This window comes from Xyrauchen texanus, chromosome 49 (genome assembly GCF_025860055.1).
Source record: "Xyrauchen texanus isolate HMW12.3.18 chromosome 49, RBS_HiC_50CHRs, whole genome shotgun sequence".
Lineage (NCBI taxonomy): Eukaryota > Metazoa > Chordata > Actinopteri > Cypriniformes > Catostomidae > Xyrauchen > Xyrauchen texanus.
In genome coordinates, this window is record NC_068324.1 from 13,858,796 (window position 1) to 13,871,701 (window position 12,906).

Sequence of the window (12,906 nt, forward strand, 5' to 3'; positions counted from 1 at the left end):
TGACTGTATTGGACAGTCTTGTTTTGGCTTGTATTGAACAGTCTTGTATTGACTGTATTGGACAGTCTTGTTTTGAACAGTCTTGTATTGACTTGTATTGAACAGTTTTGTTTTGACTTGTATTGAACAGTTTTGGTTTGACTTGTATTGAACAGTCTTGTATTGACTGTATTGGACAGTCTTGTTTTGAACAGTCTTGTACTGACTTGTATTGAACAGTCTTGTATTGACTGTATTGGACAGTCTTGTTTTGAACAGCCTTGTACTGACTTGTATTGAACAGTCTTGTATTGACTGTATTGGACAGTCTTGTTTTGACTTGTACTGAACAGTCTTGTTTTAACTCGTATTGAACAGTCTTCTATTGACTTGTATTGAACAGGATTGTTTTGATTTGTACTGAACAATCTTGTATTGACTTGTACTGAACAGTCTTGTATTGACTTGTATTGAACAGTCTTGTTTTGATTTGTACTGAACAATCTTGTATTGACTAGTACTGAACAGTCTTGTATTGACTTGTACTGAACAGTCTTGTATTGACTTGTATTGAACAGTCTTGTATTGACTTGTACTGAACAGTCTTGAATTGACTTGTATTGAACAGTCTTGAATTGACTTGTATTGAACAGTCTTGTATTGACTTGTACTGAAGAGTCTTGTTTTAACTTGTATTGAACAGTCTTGTTTTGATTTGTACTGAACAATCTTGTATTGACTTGTATTGAACAGTCTTGTACTGACTTGTATTGAACAGTCTTGTACTGACTTGTATTGAACAGTCTTGTACTGACTTGTATTGAACAGTCTTGTATTGACTTGTATTGAACAGTCTTGTTTTGATTTGTACTGAACAATCTTGTATTGAACAGTCTTGTACTGACTTGTATTGAACAGTCTTGTATTGACTTGTATTGAACAGTCTTGTTTTGATTTGTACTGAAGAATCTTGTATTGACTTGTATTGAACAGTCTTGTATTGACTTTTATTGAGCAGTCTTGTATTGACTTGTATTGAACAGTATTGAACAGTCTTGTATTGACTTGTATTGAACAGTCTTTTATTTAACAGTCTTTGACTGACTTGTATTGAACAGTCTTGTATTGAACAGTCTTGTACTGACTTGTATTGAACAGTCTTGTATTGACTTGTATTGAACAGTCTTGTTTTGACTTGTATTGAACAGTTTTGTTTTGACTTGTATTGAACAGTGTTGTATTGACTGTATTGGACAGTCTTGTTTTGAACAGTCTTGTACTGACTTGTATTGAACAGTCTTGTTTTAAGTCTTGTATTGACTTGTATTGAACAGTCTTGTACTAACTTGTATTGAACAGTCTTTTATTGACTTGTATTGAACAGTCTTGAATTGACTTGTATTGAACAGTCTTGTATTGACTTGTACTGAACAGTCTTGTTTTAACTTGTATTGAACAGTCTTGTATTGACTTGTATTGAACAGTTTTGTTTTGATTTGTACTGAACAATCTTGTATTGACTTGTATTGAACAGTCTTGTACTGACTTGTATTGAACAGTCTTGTACTGACTTGTATTGAACAGTCTTGTACTGACTTGTATTGAACAGTCTTGTATTGACTTGTATTGAACAGTCTTGTTTTGATTTGTACTGAACAATCTTGTATTGAACAGTCTTGTACTGACTTGTATTGAACAGTCTTGTATTGACTTGTATTGAACAGTCTTGTTTTGATTTGTACTGAACAATCTTGTATTGAACAGTCTTGTACTGACTTGTATTGAACAGTCTTGTATTGACTTGTATTGAACAGTCTTGTTTTGATTTGTACTGAAGAATCTTGTATTGACTTGTATTGAACAGTCTTGTATTGACTTTTATTGAGCAGCCTTGTATTGACTTGTATTGAACAGTCTTGTATTGACTTGTATTGAACAGTCTTGTATTTAACAGTCTTTGACTGACTTGTATTGAACAGTCTTGTATTGAACAGTCTTGTACTGACTTGTATTGAACAGTCTTGTATTGACTTGTATTGAACAGTCTTGTTTTGACTTGTATTGAACAGTCTTGTATTGACTTGTATTGAACAGTCTTGTTTTGACTTGTATTGAACAGTCTTGTATTGACTTGTATTGAACAGTCTTGTTTTGACTTGTATTGAACAGTTTTGGTTTGACTTGTATTGAACAGTCTTGTATTGACTGTATTGGACAGTCTTGTTTTGAACAGTCTTGTACTGACTTGTATTGACTTGTATTGAGCAGTCTTGTTTTGACTTGTATTGAACAGTCTTGTATTGAATTGTATTGAACAGTCTTGTTTTGACTTGTATTGAACAGTTTTGTTTTGACTTGTATTGAACAGTCTTGTATTGACTGTATTGGACAGTCTTGTTTTGAACAGTCTTGTACTGACTTGTATTGAACAGTCTTGTACTGACTTGTATTGAACAGTCTTGTATTGACTTGTATTGAGCAGTCTTGTTTTGACTTGTATTGAACAGTCTTGTATTGAATTGTATTGAACAGTCTTGTTTTGACTTGTATTGAACAGTTTTGTTTTGACTTGTATTGACTGTATTGGACAGTCTTGTTTTGAACAGTCTTGTACTGACTTGTATTGAACAGTCTTGTATTGACTGTATTGGACAGTCTTGTTTTGACTTGTATTGAACAGTCTTGTTTTGATTTGTACTGAAGAATCTTGTATTGACTTGTATTGAACAGTCTTGTATTGACTTTTATTGAGCAGCCTTGTATTGACTTGTATTGAACAGTCTTGTATTGACTTGTATTGAACAGTCTTGTATTGACTTGTATTGAACAGTCTTGTATTTAACAGTCTTTGACTGACTTGTATTGAACAGTCTTGTATTGAACAGTCTTGTACTGACTTGTATTGAACAGTCTTGTATTGACTTGTATTGAACAGTCTTGTTTTGACTTGTATTGAACAGTCTTGTATTGACTTGTATTGAACAGTCTTGTTTTGACTTGTATTGAACAGTCTTGTATTGACTTGTATTGAACAGTCTTGTTTTGACTTGTATTGAACAGTTTTGGTTTGACTTGTATTGAACAGTCTTGTATTGACTGTATTGGACAGTCTTGTTTTGAACAGTCTTGTACTGACTTGTATTGAACAGTCTTGTATTGACTTGTATTGAACAGTCTTGTATTGACTTGTATTGAACAGTCTTGTATTGACTTGTACTGAACAGTCTTGAATTGACTTGTATTGAACAGTCTTGTACTGACTTGTATTGAACAGTCTTGTTTTAACTTGTATTGAACAGTCTTGTATTGACTTATATTGAACAGTTTTGTACTGACTTGTATTGAACAGTCTTGTACTGACTTGTATTGAACAGTCTTGTTTTAAGTCTTGTATTGAACAGTCTTGCACTGACTTGTATTGAACAGTCTTGTATTGACTTGTATTGAACAGTCTTGTATTGACTTGTACTGAACAGTCTTGAATTGACTTGTATTGAACAGTCTTGTATTGACTTGTACTGAACAGTCTTGTTTTAACTCGTATTGAACAGTCTTCTATTGACTTGTATTGAACAGGATTGTTTTGATTTGTACTGAACAATCTTGTATTGACTTGTACTGAACAGTCTTGTATTGACTTGTATTGAACAGTCTTGTTTTGATTTGTACTGAACAATCTTGTATTGACTAGTACTGAACAGTCTTGTATTGACTTGTACTGAACAGTCTTGTATTGACTTGTATTGAACAGTCTTGTATTGACTTGTACTGAACAGTCTTGAATTGACTTGTATTGAACAGTCTTGAATTGACTTGTATTGAACAGTCTTGTATTGACTTGTACTGAAGAGTCTTGTTTTAACATGTATTGAACAGTCTTGTTTTGATTTGTACTGAACAATCTTGTATTGACTTGTATTGAACAGTCTTGTACTGACTTGTATTGAACAGTCTTGTACTGACTTGTATTGAACAGTCTTGTATTGACTTGTATTGAACAGTCTTGTTTTGATTTGTACTGAACAATCTTGTATTGAACAGTCTTGTACTGACTTGTATTGAACAGTCTTGTATTGACTTGTATTGAACAGTCTTGTTTTGATTTGTACTGAAGAATCTTGTATTGACTTGTATTGAACAGTCTTGTATTGACTTTTATTGAGCAGTCTTGTATTGACTTGTATTGAACAGTATTGAACAGTCTTGTATTGACTTGTATTGAACAGTCTTTTATTTAACAGTCTTTGACTGACTTGTATTGAACAGTCTTGTATTGAACAGTCTTGTACTGACTTGTATTGAACAGTCTTGTATTGACTTGTATTGAACAGTCTTGTTTTGACTTGTATTGAACAGTTTTGTTTTGACTTGTATTGAACAGTGTTGTATTGACTGTATTGGACAGTCTTGTTTTGAACAGTCTTGTACTGACTTGTATTGAACAGTCTTGTTTTAAGTCTTGTATTGACTTGTATTGAACAGTCTTGTACTGACTTGTATTGAACAGTCTTTTATTGACTTGTATTGAACAGTCTTGAATTGACTTGTATTGAACAGTCTTGTATTGACTTGTACTGAACAGTCTTGTTTTAACTTGTATTGAACAGTCTTGTATTGACTTGTATTGAACAGTTTTGTTTTGATTTGTACTGAACAATCTTGTATTGACTTGTATTGAACAGTCTTGTACTGACTTGTATTGAACAGTCTTGTACTGACTTGTATTGAACAGTCTTGTACTGACTTGTATTGAACAGTCTTGTATTGACTTGTATTGAACAGTCTTGTTTTGATTTGTACTGAACAATCTTGTATTGAACAGTCTTGTACTGACTTGTATTGAACAGTCTTGTATTGACTTGTATTGAACAGTCTTGTTTTGATTTGTACTGAACAATCTTGTATTGAACAGTCTTGTACTGACTTGTATTGAACAGTCTTGTATTGACTTGTATTGAACAGTCTTGTTTTGATTTGTACTGAAGAATCTTGTATTGACTTGTATTGAACAGTCTTGTATTGACTTTTATTGAGCAGCCTTGTATTGACTTGTATTGAACAGTCTTGTATTGACTTGTATTGAACAGTCTTGTATTTAACAGTCTTTGACTGACTTGTATTGAACAGTCTTGTATTGAACAGTCTTGTACTGACTTGTATTGAACAGTCTTGTATTGACTTGTATTGAACAGTCTTGTTTTGACTTGTATTGAACAGTCTTGTATTGACTTGTATTGAACAGTCTTGTTTTGACTTGTATTGAACAGTCTTGTATTGACTTGTATTGAACAGTCTTGTTTTGACTTGTATTGAACAGTTTTGGTTTGACTTGTATTGAACAGTCTTGTATTGACTGTATTGGACAGTCTTGTTTTGAACAGTCTTGTACTGACTTGTATTGACTTGTATTGAGCAGTCTTGTTTTGACTTGTATTGAACAGTCTTGTATTGAATTGTATTGAACAGTCTTGTTTTGACTTGTATTGAACAGTTTTGTTTTGACTTGTATTGAACAGTCTTGTATTGACTGTATTGGACAGTCTTGTTTTGAACAGTCTTGTACTGACTTGTATTGAACAGTCTTGTACTGACTTGTATTGAACAGTCTTGTATTGACTTGTATTGAGCAGTCTTGTTTTGACTTGTATTGAACAGTCTTGTATTGAATTGTATTGAACAGTCTTGTTTTGACTTGTATTGAACAGTTTTGTTTTGACTTGTATTGACTGTATTGGACAGTCTTGTTTTGAACAGTCTTGTACTGACTTGTATTGAACAGTCTTGTATTGACTGTATTGGACAGTCTTGTTTTGACTTGTATTGAACAGTCTTGTATTGACTTGTATTGAACAGTCTTGTTTTGACTTGTATTGAACAGTTTTATTTTGACTTGTATTGAACAGTCTTGTATTGACTATTGGACAGGCTTGTTTTGGCTTGTATTGAACAGTCTTGTATTGAACAGTCTTGTACTGACTTGTATTGAACAGTCTTGTTTTGACTTGTATTTAACAGTTTTGTTTTGACTTGTATTGAACAGTCTTGTTTTGACTTGTATTGAACAGTTTTATTTTGACTTGTATTGACTGTATTGGACAGGCTTGTTTTGGCTTGTATTGAACAGTCTTGTACTGACTTGTATTGAACAGTCTTGTTTTGACTTGTATTGAACAGTTTTGTTTTGACTTGTATTGAACAGTCTTGTATTGAACAGTCTTGTACTGACTTTTGAAAAGTCTTTTACTGACTTGTATTGAACAGTCTTGTATTGACTGTATTGGACAGTCTTGTTTTGACTTGTATTGAACAGTCTTGTATTGACTTGTATTGAACAGTCTTGTTTTGACTTGTATTGAACAGTTTTATTTTGACTTGTATTGACTGTATTGGACAGGCTTGTTTTGGCTTGTATTGAACAGTCTTGTACTGACTTGTATTGAACAGTCTTGTTTTGACTTGTATTGAACAGTTTTGTTTTGACTTGTATTGAACAGTCTTGTATTGACTGTATTGGACAGTCTTGTTTTGGCTTGTATTGAACAGTCTTGTATTGACTGTATTGGACAGTCTTGTTTTGAACAGTCTTGTATTGACTTGTATTGAACAGTTTTGTTTTGACTTGTATTGAACAGTTTTGGTATTGACTTGTATTGAACAGTCTTGTATTGACTGTATTGGACAGTCTTGTTTTGAACAGTCTTGTACTGACTTGTATTGAACAGTCTTGTATTGAATTGTATTGAACAGTCTTGTTTTGACTTGTATTGAACAGTTTTGTTTTGACTTGTATTGAACAGTCTTGTATTGACTGTATTGGACAGTCTTGTTTTGAACAGCCTTGTACTGACTTGTATTGAACAGTCTTGTATTGACTGTATTGGACAGTCTTGTTTTGACTTGTACTGAACAGTCTTGTTTTAACTCGTATTGAACAGTCTTCTATTGACTTGTATTGAACAGGATTGTTTTGATTTGTACTGAACAATCTTGTATTGACTTGTACTGAACAGTCTTGTATTGACTTGTATTGAACAGTCTTGTTTTGATTTGTACTGAACAATCTTGTATTGACTAGTACTGAACAGTCTTGTATTGACTTGTACTGAACAGTCTTGTATTGACTTGTATTGAACAGTCTTGTATTGACTTGTACTGAACAGTCTTGAATTGACTTGTATTGAACAGTCTTGAATTGACTTGTATTGAACAGTCTTGTATTGACTTGTACTGAAGAGTCTTGTTTTAACTTGTATTGAACAGTCTTGTTTTGATTTGTACTGAACAATCTTGTATTGACTTGTATTGAACAGTCTTGTACTGACTTGTATTGAACAGTCTTGTACTGACTTGTATTGAACAGTCTTGTACTGACTTGTATTGAACAGTCTTGTATTGACTTGTATTGAACAGTCTTGTTTTGATTTGTACTGAACAATCTTGTATTGAACAGTCTTGTACTGACTTGTATTGAACAGTCTTGTATTGACTTGTATTGAACAGTCTTGTTTTGATTTGTACTGAAGAATCTTGTATTGACTTGTATTGAACAGTCTTGTATTGACTTTTATTGAGCAGTCTTGTATTGACTTGTATTGAACAGTATTGAACAGTCTTGTATTGACTTGTATTGAACAGTCTTTTATTTAACAGTCTTTGACTGACTTGTATTGAACAGTCTTGTATTGAACAGTCTTGTACTGACTTGTATTGAACAGTCTTGTATTGACTTGTATTGAACAGTCTTGTTTTGACTTGTATTGAACAGTTTTGTTTTGACTTGTATTGAACAGTGTTGTATTGACTGTATTGGACAGTCTTGTTTTGAACAGTCTTGTACTGACTTGTATTGAACAGTCTTGTTTTAAGTCTTGTATTGACTTGTATTGAACAGTCTTGTACTGACTTGTATTGAACAGTCTTTTATTGACTTGTATTGAACAGTCTTGAATTGACTTGTATTGAACAGTCTTGTATTGACTTGTACTGAACAGTCTTGTTTTAACTTGTATTGAACAGTCTTGTATTGACTTGTATTGAACAGTTTTGTTTTGATTTGTACTGAACAATCTTGTATTGACTTGTATTGAACAGTCTTGTACTGACTTGTATTGAACAGTCTTGTACTGACTTGTATTGAACAGTCTTGTACTGACTTGTATTGAACAGTCTTGTATTGACTTGTATTGAACAGTCTTGTTTTGATTTGTACTGAACAATCTTGTATTGAACAGTCTTGTACTGACTTGTATTGAACAGTCTTGTATTGACTTGTATTGAACAGTCTTGTTTTGATTTGTACTGAACAATCTTGTATTGAACAGTCTTGTACTGACTTGTATTGAACAGTCTTGTATTGACTTGTATTGAACAGTCTTGTTTTGATTTGTACTGAAGAATCTTGTATTGACTTGTATTGAACAGTCTTGTATTGACTTTTATTGAGCAGCCTTGTATTGACTTGTATTGAACAGTCTTGTATTGACTTGTATTGAACAGTCTTGTATTTAACAGTCTTTGACTGACTTGTATTGAACAGTCTTGTATTGAACAGTCTTGTACTGACTTGTATTGAACAGTCTTGTATTGACTTGTATTGAACAGTCTTGTTTTGACTTGTATTGAACAGTCTTGTATTGACTTGTATTGAACAGTCTTGTTTTGACTTGTATTGAACAGTCTTGTATTGACTTGTATTGAACAGTCTTGTTTTGACTTGTATTGAACAGTTTTGGTTTGACTTGTATTGAACAGTCTTGTATTGACTGTATTGGACAGTCTTGTTTTGAACAGTCTTGTACTGACTTGTATTGACTTGTATTGAGCAGTCTTGTTTTGACTTGTATTGAACAGTCTTGTATTGAATTGTATTGAACAGTCTTGTTTTGACTTGTATTGAACAGTTTTGTTTTGACTTGTATTGAACAGTCTTGTATTGACTGTATTGGACAGTCTTGTTTTGAACAGTCTTGTACTGACTTGTATTGAACAGTCTTGTACTGACTTGTATTGAACAGTCTTGTATTGACTTGTATTGAGCAGTCTTGTTTTGACTTGTATTGAACAGTCTTGTATTGAATTGTATTGAACAGTCTTGTTTTGACTTGTATTGAACAGTTTTGTTTTGACTTGTATTGACTGTATTGGACAGTCTTGTTTTGAACAGTCTTGTACTGACTTGTATTGAACAGTCTTGTATTGACTGTATTGGACAGTCTTGTTTTGACTTGTATTGAACAGTCTTGTATTGACTTGTATTGAACAGTCTTGTTTTGACTTGTATTGAACAGTTTTATTTTGACTTGTATTGAACAGTCTTGTATTGACTATTGGACAGGCTTGTTTTGGCTTGTATTGAACAGTCTTGTATTGAACAGTCTTGTACTGACTTGTATTGAACAGTCTTGTTTTGACTTGTATTTAACAGTTTTGTTTTGACTTGTATTGAACAGTCTTGTATTGACTGTATTGGACAGTCTTGTTTTGGCTTGTATTGAACAGTCTTGTATTGAACAGTCTTGTACTGACTTTTGAAAAGTCTTGTACTGACTTGTATTGAACAGTCTTGTATTGACTGTATTGGACAGTCTTGTTTTGACTTGTATTGAACAGTCTTGTATTGACTTGTATTGAACAGTCTTGTTTTGACTTGTATTGAACAGTTTTATTTTGACTTGTATTGACTGTATTGGACAGGCTTGTTTTGGCTTGTATTGAACAGTCTTGTACTGACTTGTATTGAACAGTCTTGTTTTGACTTGTATTGAACAGTTTTGTTTTGACTTGTATTGAACAGTCTTGTATTGACTGTATTGGACAGTCTTGTTTTGGCTTGTATTGAACAGTCTTGTATTGACTTGTATTGGACAGTCTTGTTTTGAACAGTCTTGTATTGACTTGTATTGAACAGTTTTGTTTTGACTTGTATTGAACAGTTTTGGTTTGACTTGTATTGAACAGTCTTGTATTGACTGTATTGGACAGTCTTGTTTTGAACAGTCTTGTACTGACTTGTATTGAACAGTCTTGTATTGAATTGTATTGAACAGTCTTGTTTTGACTTGTATTGAACAGTTTTGTTTTGACTTGTATTGAACAGTCTTGTATTGACTGTATTGGACAGTCTTGTTTTGAACAGCCTTGTACTGACTTGTATTGAACAGTCTTGTATTGACTGTATTGGACAGTCTTGTTTTGACTTGTATTGAACAGTCTTGTATTGACTTGTATTGAACAGTCTTGTTTTGACTTGTATTGAACAGTTTTATTTTGACTTGTATTGAACAGTCTTGTATTGACTGTATTGGACAGGCTTGTTTTGGCTTGTATTGAACAGTCTTGTATTGAACAGTCTTGTACTGACTTGTATTGAACAGTCTTGTTTTGACTTGTATTTAACAGTTTTGTTTTGACTTGTATTGAACAGTCTTGTATTGACTGTATTGGACAGTCTTGTTTTGGCTTGTATTGAACAGTCTTGTATTGAACAGTCTTGTACTGACTTTTGAAAAGTCTTGTACTGACTTGTATTGAACAGTCTTGTATTGACTGTATTGGACAGTCTTGTTTTGACTTGTATTGAACAGTCTTGTATTGACTTGTATTGAACAGTCTTGTTTTGACTTGTATTGAACAGTTTTATTTTGACTTGTATTGACTGTATTGGACAGGCTTGTTTTGGCTTGTATTGAACAGTCTTGTACTGACTTGTATTGAACAGTTTTGTTTTGACTTGTATTGAACAGTCTTGTATTGACTGTATTGGACAGTCTTGTTTTGAACAGTCTTGTACTGACTTGTATTGAACAGTCTTGTATTGACTGTATTGGACAGTCTTGTTTTGACTTGTATTGAACAGTCTTGTATTGACTTGTATTGAACAGTCTTGTTTTGACTTGTATTGAACAGTTTTATTTTGACTTGTATTGAACAGTCTTGTATTGACTGTATTGGACAGGCTTGTTTTGGCTTGTATTGAACAGTCTTGTATTGAACAGTCTTGTACTGACTTGTATTGAACAGTCTTGTTTTGACTTGTATTTAACAGTTTTGTTTTGACTTGTATTGAACAGTCTTGTATTGACTGTATTGGACAGTCTTGTTTTGGCTTGTATTGAACAGTCTTGTATTGAACAGTCTTGTACTGACTTTTGAAAAGTCTTGTACTGACTTGTATTGAACAGTCTTGTATTGACTGTATTGGACAGTCTTGTTTTGACTTGTATTGAACAGTCTTGTATTGACTTGTATTGAACAGTCTTGTTTTGACTTGTATTGAACAGTTTTATTTTGACTTCTATTGACTGTATTGGACAGGCTTGTTTTGGCTTGTATTGAACAGTCTTGTACTGACTTGTATTGAACAGTCTTGTTTTGACTTGTATTGAACAGTTTTGTTTTGACTTGTATTGAACAGTCTTGTATTGACTGTATTGGACAGTCTTGTTTTGGCTTGTATTGAACAGTCTTGTATTGACTGTATTGGACAGTCTTGTTTTGAACAGTCTTGTATTGACTTGTATTGAGCAGTCTTGTTTTGACTTGTATTGAACAGTCTTGTATTGACTGTATTGGACAGTCTTGTTTTGACTTGTATTGAACAGTCTTGTATTGACTTGTATTGAACAGTCTTGTATTGACTTGTATGGAACAGTCTTGTTTTGGCTTGTATTGAACAGTCTTGTATTGACTGTATTGGACAGTCTTGTTTTGAACAGTCTTGTACTGACTTGTCTTGAACAGTCTTGTATTGACTTGTATTGAGCAGTCTTGTTTTGACTTGTATTGAACAGTTTTGTTTTGACTTGTATTGGACAGTCTTGTATTGACTGTATTGGACAGTCTTGTTTTGGCTTGTATTGAACAGTCTTCTATTGTCTGTATTGGACAGTCTTGTTTTGAACAGTCTTGTACTGACTTGTCTTGAACAGTCTTGTATTGACTTGTATTGAGCAGTCTTGTTTTGACTTGTATTGAACAGTCTTGTATTGACTGTATTGGACAGTCTTGTTTTGACTTGTATTGAACAGTCTTGTATTGACTTGTATTGAACAGTCTTGTATTGACTTGTATGGAACAGTCTTGTTTTGGCTTGTATTGAACAGTCTTGTATTGACTGTATTGGACAGTCTTGTTTTGAACAGTCTTGTACTGACTTGTCTTGAACAGTCTTGTATTGACTTGTATTGAGCAGTCTTGTTTTGACTTGTATTGAACAGTCTTGTATTGACTGTATTGGACAGTCTTGTTTTGACTTGTATTGAACAGTCTTGTATTGACTTGTATTGAACAGTCTTGTATTGACTTGTATTGAACAGTCTTGTATTGACTGTATTGGACAGTCTTGTTTTGACTTGTATTGAACAGTCTTGTATTGACTTGTATGGAACAGTCTTGTTTTGACTTGTATTGAACAGTTTTGTTTTGACTTGTATTGAACAGTCTTGTATTGACTGTATTGGACAGTGTTGTTTTGGCTTGTATTGAACAGTCTTTTATTGAACAGTCTTGTACTGACTTGTATTGAACAGTCTTGTATTGACTTGTATTGAACAGTCTTGTTTTGACTTGTATTGAACAGTCTTGTATTGACTTGTATTGAACAGTCTTGTATTGACTTGTATTGAACAGTCTTGTATTGACTTGTATTGAACAGTCTTGTTTTGACTTGTATTGAACAGTCTTGTATTGACTGTATTGGACAGTCTTGTTTTGGCTTGTATTGAACAGTCTTGTATTGACTGTATTGGACAGTCTTGTTTTGGCTTGTATTGAACAGTCTTGTATTGACTTGTATTGAACAGTCTTGTTGACTTGTATTGAACAGTCTTGTTTTGACTTGTATTGAACAGTCTTGTATTTAACAGTCTTTGACTGACTTGTATTGAACAGCCTGTATTAACTTGTATTGAACAGTCTTGTATTGACTGT